This window comes from Gavialis gangeticus, unplaced genomic scaffold (genome assembly GCF_001723915.1).
Source record: "Gavialis gangeticus isolate Ggan-Ray unplaced genomic scaffold, GavGan_comp1, whole genome shotgun sequence".
NCBI classification, from domain to species: Eukaryota; Metazoa; Chordata; order Crocodylia; family Gavialidae; genus Gavialis; species Gavialis gangeticus.
The window spans coordinates 30,706,754-30,718,358 of record NW_017729022.1 but is presented as its reverse complement, the minus strand read 5'-3'; positions in this window follow the sequence as shown (position 1 = coordinate 30,718,358).

Genomic DNA, 11,605 nt, shown 5'->3' with positions numbered 1-11,605 from the left:
AAGAGAAGGCTGAGGGGGGATCTTGTGGCCTGTTACAAAGTGGTCAGGGGAGATCAGAAGGCATTGGGGAGCCACTGTTCCCCCAAGCACAGCCAGGAGTGACCAGGAACAACGGTCACAAGCTAGCAGAGGGTAGGTTTAGGTTAGACATCAGAAGGCGCTATTTCACGGTCAGGGCGGCTAGGGTCTGGAACCAACTTCCAAGGGAGGTGGTGCAGGCTCCTACCCTGGGGGTTTTTAAGAAGAGGTTAGATGAACACCTTGCTGGGGTCGTTTGACCCCAGTACTCTTTCCTGCCATGGCAGGGGGGCGGACTAGATGATCTTCTCAGGTCCCTTCCGACCCTAGAAACTATGAAACTATGAAACTATGAAATGTTGATCATCTGACATCTGGACATGATCAGTTTGGCTTTATAGTGGGAATCTGAACACAGATGGAAAAAACTGATATAATTTCTGAGAAATAAGAGTGGAAAGAACAGGTTGTTCTGGGTCTACAATAGGTACTCAGAAAGGTATATAGAAAGAACCTATTTTTCACCTTTGCACTCATGGGCAGAGACCAGATAGAAACTTAGTTCTTGAATTCATTTACCTTGCAGTGGTAGCCCAAGCCCAACCCTAAATCTCCCAAAAGGCATATATCTATGGCATAATCACCTGTACAACAGCATCAGAAATTGCATCGGGGATGAGGATGGACCTACACTTTATCCTTTGAAAACCTGTAACATTCACCATGCTTGCTCACGCTCCCAAGGCTTTTATGTTTATCTGTAACAGAACTCTCTAGGTGGGAGTTATTGCTTCTCGGCCTTTTATAGGCTAAGATAATGTGAAGTCCCTGTTCTTATCAGCTGTAATATCTCAGAGTGCCTCCCAGCTGGGGCTGTGTGTTATAGCCACAAGTTAGACAAAAGTGCCATATTAGCTGGTACGTTTTTTAGATATTAATGACATCAGAGAAATATAGGACCCACTACCAATTTTTAATGAGATCTGTTGTCAGAACTCTGAATTACATAAACGTTAAATTTCTATATACAAGATCAGGTACTGCAGGGCTTCTGAAAGAAAGGGTGTAATAATTATATGGAACTAAAAATTGTCAGACTTCTGATCATTTGAACTGAATCTGAATCATCTGATCCACATAGTATTTTTCAATACAGGATCCCCAAGGTTCAAAAACATGTCATGCTGTATGGAAGATTCATAAACTACAGTTGTAATTACTCTGACCCAAGCCATGGGTTGTCCCAAAGCTTCAAGTTTTTTTGTGGATAACAAGTTAAAGTACAAAGGCTAGAAGAATTATTACATTCTGGATTTTTAAAGGGTTTTTTTTTCTTTGTATCTGAATTTCTAAACCATTCTCTTTGTATTTGTGATGTTTTTCTATTTTAGTGCTGTCTGGCTGCAATTTGAACATTATCTGAGATAAGAGTGAAAGGTTTTTCTTGTGATAGTTCTATGAAGCCAAACAGTGACTCATTCTGTCTGTATATCAAAGACTGGAATAGATCAAAGAAACAAAGACTGGGGAATATTTTACTCTCTTTGCTCTTGACTTGGAGACGTTGATGTATGTCTCTCAACTTGAGGAAATGTCCCATTCTTCCACCAATATACATAACACATTGGTGTTGTCACCACATTGTGACTGATGATAATAATGCTTAAAATCACTTTCAAACACAGTCATGGCTAAATATGACTGTAACTACATACATTTTATGGCTTTGCTGGTGCAGAATCTATAGCATGGTTTTGTCTCTATATTTTTGTCTACTCCAAACTGAATTATGCCAACACTATACCCTAGGCAGGCATGCTGGGAAACTAATGTCAAACAGAGTTTTGTCAGTTGAACTATATTTGCCAACCGTTATAAGACACTAAGGTTACAAACATTATTTTCCTCCTTTGGTGGGTGTGGATATTTTTACTTTTCATTTTACCTTCCATATTTCAGACATCTTCTTTAAACTTTATAAGATGATGCAAATATTCGAGCTTTTAAAAAGTCCTATTTTTCTTCCTTGAGTAAGTGCAGGCTCTCTTCTTTTCTACTGAGCCCAGATTCTCTTCTTCCTTTGATACCTATAATCAGAAGAATGAGGATAAATTGGAAGTAGCATAGCCCTCTTCTCTTTCACTCACCTCTTTTCTTCTTTTCCTCACATCCCCAAATGACAGCAAATATTTGTGAAGGCATTTATACAAATCCTCCTGCTGTGAAATGTGTCTCTGGAAGGACAGCTTGTTTGAAGTAAGTCGTCATTTCTGGACATGGCTCCTACTTACTTTTAAAGGTGGCAGGCATCTGGGGCTACACTTAATTTCAGGAAGAAAATGGAACCAAAATAAAGATTTGGCTACAGTGAACATTTTTTGTAAGTATTTAGGAAGTTTAGAAAAGTGGACCCACTGGACTATGAGACCATTACAGCTATCCCTTGTGAGAAGTGGTAAACCTTATATATATAAAGTTATATATATAGTATCAGAAGGGGGACAAAATTCCCTAACCTTTCAACCCACAATCAAACTCTTGACAAAGCCAAGACAGGGAGCATACAAAACTTTCAAGATGCATATGCTCCAGAAATTTATAATCTATACACAAGGCCCTACTCATACAATTGTCTTCAAATGACTTCTTATAATAAATAATAAGCAAATACAAGAGAAAATAAAAAAGCTTGAGACAAAAGGGTAGTAAAAATATATTAACAATTTGGTACCAAAGCTGGTCTGTGACAGCTATATGGTTTTTTGGGAGGCACATTCTCATCAAATACAAGGAAACTAAATTATCTCTTGATTCAAACTTAGCACATCTCCTCCCCATTAAAAACACCCACAGAACTGAATAGAGAATGATGACCTTTTTCTATATGAAAAACAACCTATAGAAATCCATAGCAGGCATATGATTCTATAGGATGATTCAAGACTCCTGTTCTAAGGATTAATATTCTCTATTAAATTCAACAGGATCTCATAAGGGTGCTCAACCTGAGCACATCTAATGTTTGGTGCCTCTCCAGGGATAGCTATAATAATGCTATTTAATTGCTTATGAATTTTACTGATTTAATTCCCAATTACATTCTATAGGAATTTTCCATAAAAAAAGAAACTTGAAGAATTTGATGCATCAGCTGAATAAAGTATTAATAAAGATGCTTTTTTGCCATCCTTTTGATAGCAGATAATAAAACGGCACAGCCTGCATATGATAAATATTCTGTTGATAGTCTAGTAAAGTATTTATGGTGGTACATTCCCTAGGGTATTAATTGTGGGTACTGTTTGTTTTATGTAAAGCATTTAAATGTAAATTACAGGCATTAGATTGCTCTTTTTCTATTTTTCTACTGTTAAAAAGCAACCATATAGCAAATACAATTATGATGGTAATCACTGCTATATCTTTTTTTCCAGTGTGCAGCCTTTCTCTATTTAATATTTCTGAATACTTATTTTTATGATGTTTCTCTTTGTTTCTATGCCTGTGTGATATGGAGTTATCTGTTTTCTCTGGTACAAATCTGTATGTATCTGTCATTTTCTATTGTTTGGAAAAGCTCAAAAATCATAAATAAGTTAAAAAATAAATAGAAAGATTGATCTCCTTCTCCCAGGAGGTCTGGCAAGTATACATTAAATCGGAAAACAGACAAACGAACTCTTGTCTGTCAGTAGCATTTGATTTTCTGCAGAGCACTTTCAAAAACAAAACAGTTAAGAGCCAGTAGCAGATTTCCTAGCTACAACGATGTATAGGCCATTTTATATTTTAGTAAGCAGCAAGCATATTGTCATTTGTGTGTGTCATATTATTTTACTATGTGAGAAGACCAAATGCTGATTAAGCATCGCAGCAAGCACACAAGAGACATCTATGCTGGCTCTAATCTAGTACCATTGGTGCTTTCTGGGCAACCTATAATAAGCTGGTGTTTGTGTTCGAGCTAAATAAAAATAACTGTCTATGTAATTTGTAAAACTGAGGAAGGAGGAGTTGAGCAGATCCTGTGTTTTCAGTAAGCAAAATGGCCATTATCACCTCAGCTTCTTTTTTAATCTCCCCTCCTGCTGTCTGAGTAAGAAATTGAATCAGCAAATGAATTCTTAAGGAAAAACTGTGAGGATAATGGAAATATCAATATAAAATCAATACACCAACTTAAAAGAAAAAATGTTTCCAGACTAAGCCTAAAGCCCCAAACCAATGACAAAATTACTTATTGGGCCTTGTCCTGATACAGAAATCAATCTTTAGCTAGTGTGAAGAGTTACTTACCATTTCATTTTTCATAAATGCTTTTCCTTTTAAATCCAGGTAGCTGTAAATTCTCTGGTGGTTCTTTGATCATTTCCTGCATAAATGTGGCAAATGCAATTCTTATAAAGCAAATGACAGAGTCAAATTTATGTGTTTTATAGGTGGTGATTGTAAAATTGATTTTTGTGCTAGCCTTTAAGGGCTAAAATAAAGTTTTTTTGACCATGGAGTACAGGCCAGACATATCTCCTACAAATAAGAAATCATGAAATAAATTAAAAATATGAAAAAAAAAATTCTTCTAGAAATAGAAACATTTTTTGGGCAGGTGGGAAAACAAGAACCACAATGTAACAACATAAAATAACTCAGTTTAAAGGTGAACAAGAAAGCTTTAAAATGTGCAATGATAGTAATGGCACGTTGTTCAAGAAACAGTTTCTTTTCATTCTATCTAAGGCAGGTGAATAAGAACAAACTGTGGCTAGGCAGGAATGCGGTGAGGTTAGGAATAGTTTCTTTTTCCCCAGCAAATCTAATGAAATGTAAATCCAGATTCATTCTGTTAATATCAATGGCCACTCTGGGTTGTTGAATCTCCACAGGGCAAGTTACAGGGACCATGAAGGAGTGGGGAAACATAACTTGGTGCTTGGCATAGGGCCAAATAGTTGTACAAAAGCTGGTTTCTCTACCTACATTTTATGAAGCTTCCTTTCTGATCTGTCTCATTATATTCTGATGGACTATAATGCTTAAATTTGGAGGGCCCCCACAGTAACAATACCTACTGTGCTCCTCCATTGCCATAGGAAATTTACTACTAGAAATTCACAGTATTTGGAGTAATTCTAGCTGGCTGTGGCAGAACACTGTTGGTGCCTGCCACTTTAAGGGCTGAGCCAAACAGCCAGCAGGTGCTTGATTGCAGCAGCCATTTTAGATCTCTGGCCACCTATATAAACAGAGCAGTTCACTGCTGGCAGGCCAGGCAGTATACAACATCTTAGAGGTAAAGGCAGCAGCTGTAGGGGATGGTTTGGAGGCTCCTGGTCCTGGGCATGACCTAAAACTGCACCCTGCTGGGAGTGGGTGGCCTGGTGGGGCTCCCAGTGGCACAGGAGCCCCCAGGAAATGCCAGTCCAGTCACCACCCCAGTGAAAGGTGGGTAGGGGCACCTTAACCCCAGCCCTCACTTTTGGGTGGGTCATGTGACATTGGAGGTAGTTGGGGCCAGGCATGGCTGTGGCTACCTGAGCCCACTGGGGAGAGAAGCACTGTGGCCCCAAGTAAGGGGGTGCTGTGGAGCCCCAGTGAGGGGAGGCCAAAGGATGTCTTTGGATGCCTGAGGCCACAGTTTCGGCCAGAGGCTGAGTAAGAAGTCCAATATGTCTGAGTATATAGAGTTGCCCTAGAAGGAGCCAGGGCAAGCTTAGACCTGGTTGGGTAATTGGCTGGCCACTACCCCAGTGAAGGTCACAGGAGAGGCCCAAAAGATGGCCACCCGACGTATGAGATAGACTAAAGCCTATGGCATAAGGGGCCCACTGCAAGAGCGAGCAAGGAAGTACAAATTTTTGACATGTGAAAGAGACCCTGTGAGAGAGGGTGGTGTGAGAGGCCCTGGGGAGAGAAGGGCAGTATGAATGTGTGTGTGCCTGAGGCCTGACAATGAGGTCTAAGCTTGTCTCGGCTGTAGGCTGGGAGACTTGTGTCCTCTGGATGCCGTCTGCGAGGCTTGGCTGTGGTGTAGAGGAGGAACCAAGCTGCAGATAATGCCCCCTGGCATCGGGGCAAAAATGGGCAGCCTCCCACCTTAATTAACAATTTCATTAATTAACAACAAAGAGTGGCAGGCAAGACGGGTGGGTGGCATGCCCAAAGGCAAGTGGGAAAACTAGCACTGTGGCTAGTCAGGGAGTCCCACTTTGCCAGACTGGCCCAGAGGAATTTTTATCCATAAATCATGTCTTCTGTATTTGTGAATATGTGATAGAACAGTATATTGTTACCAAGCAAGGCTCCCTGAAGAATGGATTAGACAATCCTACATTTTCTATAGCCATAAGGACGCAGTCAGTTTATGTAGTCAAGCCATTTGGAGGAGTGGCCTGTAAAGACTGGGCATGAAAGACTTGAGTATACACTGTCTAAGTGTATACTTAAACTGCATGGAGCAAGGTGATTTCATAATACTGCAATAATTCTGCACTGTATTGGACAAAGGGTATTCCTGTACTTTATAATTTCTGAGTTGTTCTTTTCTTACATGAGTTTTCTCTTCAAATCCCTGCTACAAAGGAACTTATGGTATTAACAGCAACTTTTCCACATCACCCTCCTGTGCTTCAAAGGGGTTGACCCAAGTTTTCTGATCTTGGCATGTAATAATCTTCTTTGTAACTTTGTGTTGTGTTCACTAAAAGTATGCACTGGCAACAGATGGGAGATGGAGAGGCAGCTTTTAGTTCATCAAAAGTGATGTTATTAATAGTAACAACATAGAACTGGACACTCAGTACTGAGACAATTTTATAAGTCATTCTATGACTTAATTATTCTTGTGTATTGCCTGCAGATGTAGGGATCCTTTTAATAGCAGAATACCTTGAAAGCATAATTTACGTGAAACAATTTGCAGTGAACCTTTACATAGTCAAAAGCTCTTTGCCACAACATGTGAGATTTAATATACAAAACTGGGCTGGTATGAATTTCCATATTTTGGATACACTTTGATCAGTTCACATTAAGCCAAAATGTCCTGTCTAGCATTAGACCTTCACAGATGAGAGAGAATGTGTATAAAAACTTGTAGAAAAAGAAACAGATAGATGACATTATAATAGAACCACCTATTCTAGCACCAAAACAAGAGTGAAACTTCAATATAGAATCAGCTCAGTAACTCTTGCGATGAATCAAACATGTTTCATGCAGCATACAAAGAAAATACCACTCTCTTTAAGAGAACATTTTTGTCACTCAGGCATTTAATTAGAACTTCAAAAATAGATTAATTGTAATTGAAAATGTAATAAAATATAGTTTGGGAATTTTTTTCTAGGGGAATTTAAATTAGCATAGTTAATGAAATTACTTTACTTTTTTGCTTTGTCAGTAAACTAAATCCCTTCCACAGCTCTCCATTTGAAAAACAAATAATTTGCTGAAGTAAATGATCTGCATTTTCACCCAGGGACTACAAAAGCTATTAAGGCAAATTCCAGTGAACTACAGCAGTGCTTCAAAGTGAACTTTTAACACCTTACAAATGCTATTTTCTTTGGGAAAAAATGGTGCCTTTTTCTCTAAATGCTAGAAGGATCTTAACTGTGAAAGCTTTAGTCAGTGATTTCATGAAGTGTTTTAACTTCTTGGCACTTTATGCAGAATAGTTTAAAGACAGGACACTTAGGAAGTTTTCAAGTAATACTGAAATCAAATGTGAGGCTGAAATGACTTGAAGTCATTTCTTATTGTAATAACAGAAAATTGTTGAATCTGGTAGACTGGGCATAATTCACTTAATCACCTTTGAAATCTTGAATACAGCTGAAAAAGAGGGGTCCATCTATGTGCAGGCAAAGTAGGAGTTTACTGTTTCTATGCACTTATGGACAATTCCATCTCCTTTATAGAGGATATTACCCTTGCTATTGATATTACCCTTATCATTACTAGTACTTCCTGAGTTTGCTTTGGTTTTCCTGTGGTAAAACCAGGTATAATGTACCAATAGCATGGATGGAAAATAGTCCATTAAAAATAATCATGCAGGAAAATGTATTGAAAAGAGCTAATTAAAATGCTTTCTCTTAAAATATTTTTTGATAGAAAATGGAATTTTGACTAGAAAAAACTTTGTGGAAAGTTTCTTTCTTCAGAAAGTGTTGCTTTCTTAAAAAAAGGTAAACATCTGAGAACTGAAAAATGTAATTCAGTCCCTAGTTTAAAATTTAGACCAGCTTCCTTCTTCCCTCACTTTTTCTGAATTTGGCAGACTTTCCAGGCTAATCACATTCACCATAATCATGATTCACTTAGCTAGGGACTCACATGATATAATGTGTCACCTTTACAAGAGGAGAACATGCTGAATCAGAGATGTAGTCAATCTAGCAAGCCCAGCTATTGGAATAGAGCAGGGGATGAGACACTTGACTACAACTGTAGTGTGGCACTGGAGTGGCATTTCAAAATTGAAATTTTGAGTTTTATGCCAGGGATTCTCAGCCAAATATTTCAGTCTCTATTTTTTTCAACAAGAAGACAACATTCTGTTTTAGAAAACTGAATGTACTTGATAAATTTTTGTAATGTGAAAACTCGTATTCAAATTACCTTTTAATTGAGTCCTTTAAAGTATGGGTTTTCATAGTTGTAAGCAACTGAATAACTAAATAGAATTATGAAATTGTAAATACTCAACATTTGAACACTTAGCTGTGCTGGGTTATTTTAAATGTGACAGTCATGTGGTATTATTTCTTTTTTTTGTAAGTTGTGCTGTTAGACTTAACAGGGGGTTCCTCTCTTCTGATACACATCTCATGAACAACTGTTACTCCTACACTTCTCACTATATTCACCCTTAGAAGTACACTCTGCTTCAGAAGGATTTGGAAAGAAATGGGAAAGACGGGGTCTTTGAGTCTAGGGACAGATGTAACACACAAACCAGTTTATGATCACTTAAATCAGTTTAAACCTGTAAAAATAGATATTCAGTGCACATAAACCAGTTTCAGCCATTTCCCAACTGGTTTAAGATAAACCTGGTTGAATGTAGTATCAGACTTAACTGATTTGGGTCAAACTGGTTTATGCAATATCTATCCCAGACCCCTTGTTGGTTTAAGTTTAAACTAGACTCCCCCAGCATCCCAGAATCCTCTCTGGGATGGGAAGGACTCTGTTCCACAGCAGGGATGGCCCCACCCCTCTGCTACCTGGCTGGAGCTCCAGCAGAGATTGCAGGCATCTGCCTGGCTTCCCTGTGCTTCCCCCTCTCCTCCCCTCCCCAGTCCTTTCTGCCCTACACAGACACCTCAACATTAGGTAGCAGATCACATGCTGGTTACAGTCTATGCTGTGGCAGATGGAACAAAGAATCAGTAGGTAGCTGGTAATGTCCCTCTGTTCTTTTCTTAATGGGGTGATTAAACACTGAGTTATCAATTCCCTGATGGGCTGGTCAGAAGTGTGGGGAGGGGGAACACTTCCCTAATCAGAGCATCCTGCCCAGGCTTGGCCATGCCCCCTCAGCTCAGCACTATAGAAGGGAGGAAGGGCTGCTTTAGTGCCTCCTGACTTCTAGTCTGAGCCACTGTAGGCATGTGCCTGTATTTCTAAGATGTCTGTGCAGTTACAAACTGATTTAGCCTAGCCAGGTTAAACTAACCTGCAAAGATTGAATCAATTCAGACTCAGGATTTTGAATGTCTGTCCCTAGCCTGATTGACAGCCTCTGCATCATCTTGAGCAGTAAGTTGGCCTCACTACAGGAAATAGATTGCATCAGCTAGTGCTGTTAGGGAGTACCGGGACACTGCTGAGAGCTTGGTACCACACTTTCCTTGAGCTGGTGTCTCAATGCCAAATTGTAAAGTCAAAATGAAGAGTGTAGTAACTATAGATTTGTACTAAATCTTGGATACTGGTGAATCTTGGTTAAGTTATTTCCTAGCTAGAAATTATGTTCCCTTTTTTGACCCAGGAGATGCATAGTCCCACCAGGGGAAATGCCTTGTTGGACTTGGTCCTTGCTACAGGTGATGACCTGGTGAGGGGTCTGCAAGTACTCGACCACCTGGATGACAGTGATCATCACCTGCTGGAACTTACTATCCAGAACAGGGTGATGAAAGTAAGCAGCAAGGCAGAGGTCCTCGACTTCAGGAGGGCCGACTTCTGTAAGCCAAGTAGATTATTAGGAGAGGCATTCAGGTCTCGGAGCTTCAATGAGAGAGGAGTCCAAGATGGGTGGTTGTTCCTCAAGGAGATGATCCTCTGAGCTCAAAGGGAGTCAGTTCCAATGTGCAGCAAGGGGGGCAGGGGTGCTAAGAAGTCCCCATGGCTCGGCAAAGGCATCCAGGGATGCCTGAGGGCAAAAAAGGAGATGTACAAGCAGTGGAAGCAAGGGGCTATCACCAAGGAGGACTACACTTCTGTTGCTCAGGACTGCAGGGAGGCTGTTAGGAAGGTCAAGGCAGAGATGGAGTTAGGGCTAGTGACCAGAATTGAGGATAATAAAAAGTCCTTTTTTTCAAATGCATAGGAAATAAGAAGGAAGCACTGGGTAATGTGGGACCCCCTATGGGATAGTCTTGGCAATCTGGTGATTGCAGCAAACAAAAAACTGACCTCTTTAGTGAATTCTTTGCCTCTGTATTCCTGAACAGGGACTAGGACATCTCCCTCACTAGAATTGTGTATGGACCCAGGGGAGGCACCACCATGCCTAGGGTCAGGGATGACCTGGTTAGGGAACTTTTGGAGGGACTGGACATCTTTAAATCAGTAGATCCATATGCTCTTCCCCCAAGGGTGCTTGGGGAATTAGTGGGGGTCATAGCAGGGCCCTTGGCACAGCTCTATGAGCACTCATGGGGCACTGGCCAGGTACCAGAGGATTGGAAAAGGGCTAATGTGGTCCCCACTTACAAGAAGGGGAGAAAGGAGGACACTGGCAATTATAGGCCAGTCAGTCTTACCTCAGCCCTTGGGAAGACCTTTGAGGAAAATTATCAAGGAGCACATCTGCAAAGGCCCACCATGGGAGATAATGCTCAGGGGCAACTAACCTGTGTTCATTGGGAGCAGGTCCTGGCTGACTTACCTGGTTTCTTTTTATGATCAGGTCATAAGGTCCCTGGACAAGGGTGTTGGGGTGGATGTCATTTTCCTGGACTTTAAGAAGGCCTTTGACACAGTTTTCCACCACACTTGCAGGCCTTACGAAAAGCGGCTAAAGGGCCTGAACTTATTCACCCTCCACAAAAGAAGGCTGAGAGGGAATCTGGTGGCCATTTACAAACTCACCAGGGGGGACCAGCGAGAATTGGGGGAGGCTCTGTTTCCTTGGGCACCACACAGGGTTACTAGGAATAATGGCCACAAATTGTTAGAGAGAAGGTTCAGGCTGGACATCAGAAGGCATTACTTTACAGCTAGGGCTTCCAGGCTCTGGAATGGGCTCCCAAGTGAGGTGGTAATCTTTCCTACCTTAGGGGTCTTCAAGAGGGGGCTGGACAGGTATTTGGATGGGGTGATATGACCCTGGCACCCATTCCTGCCCAGGGCAGGA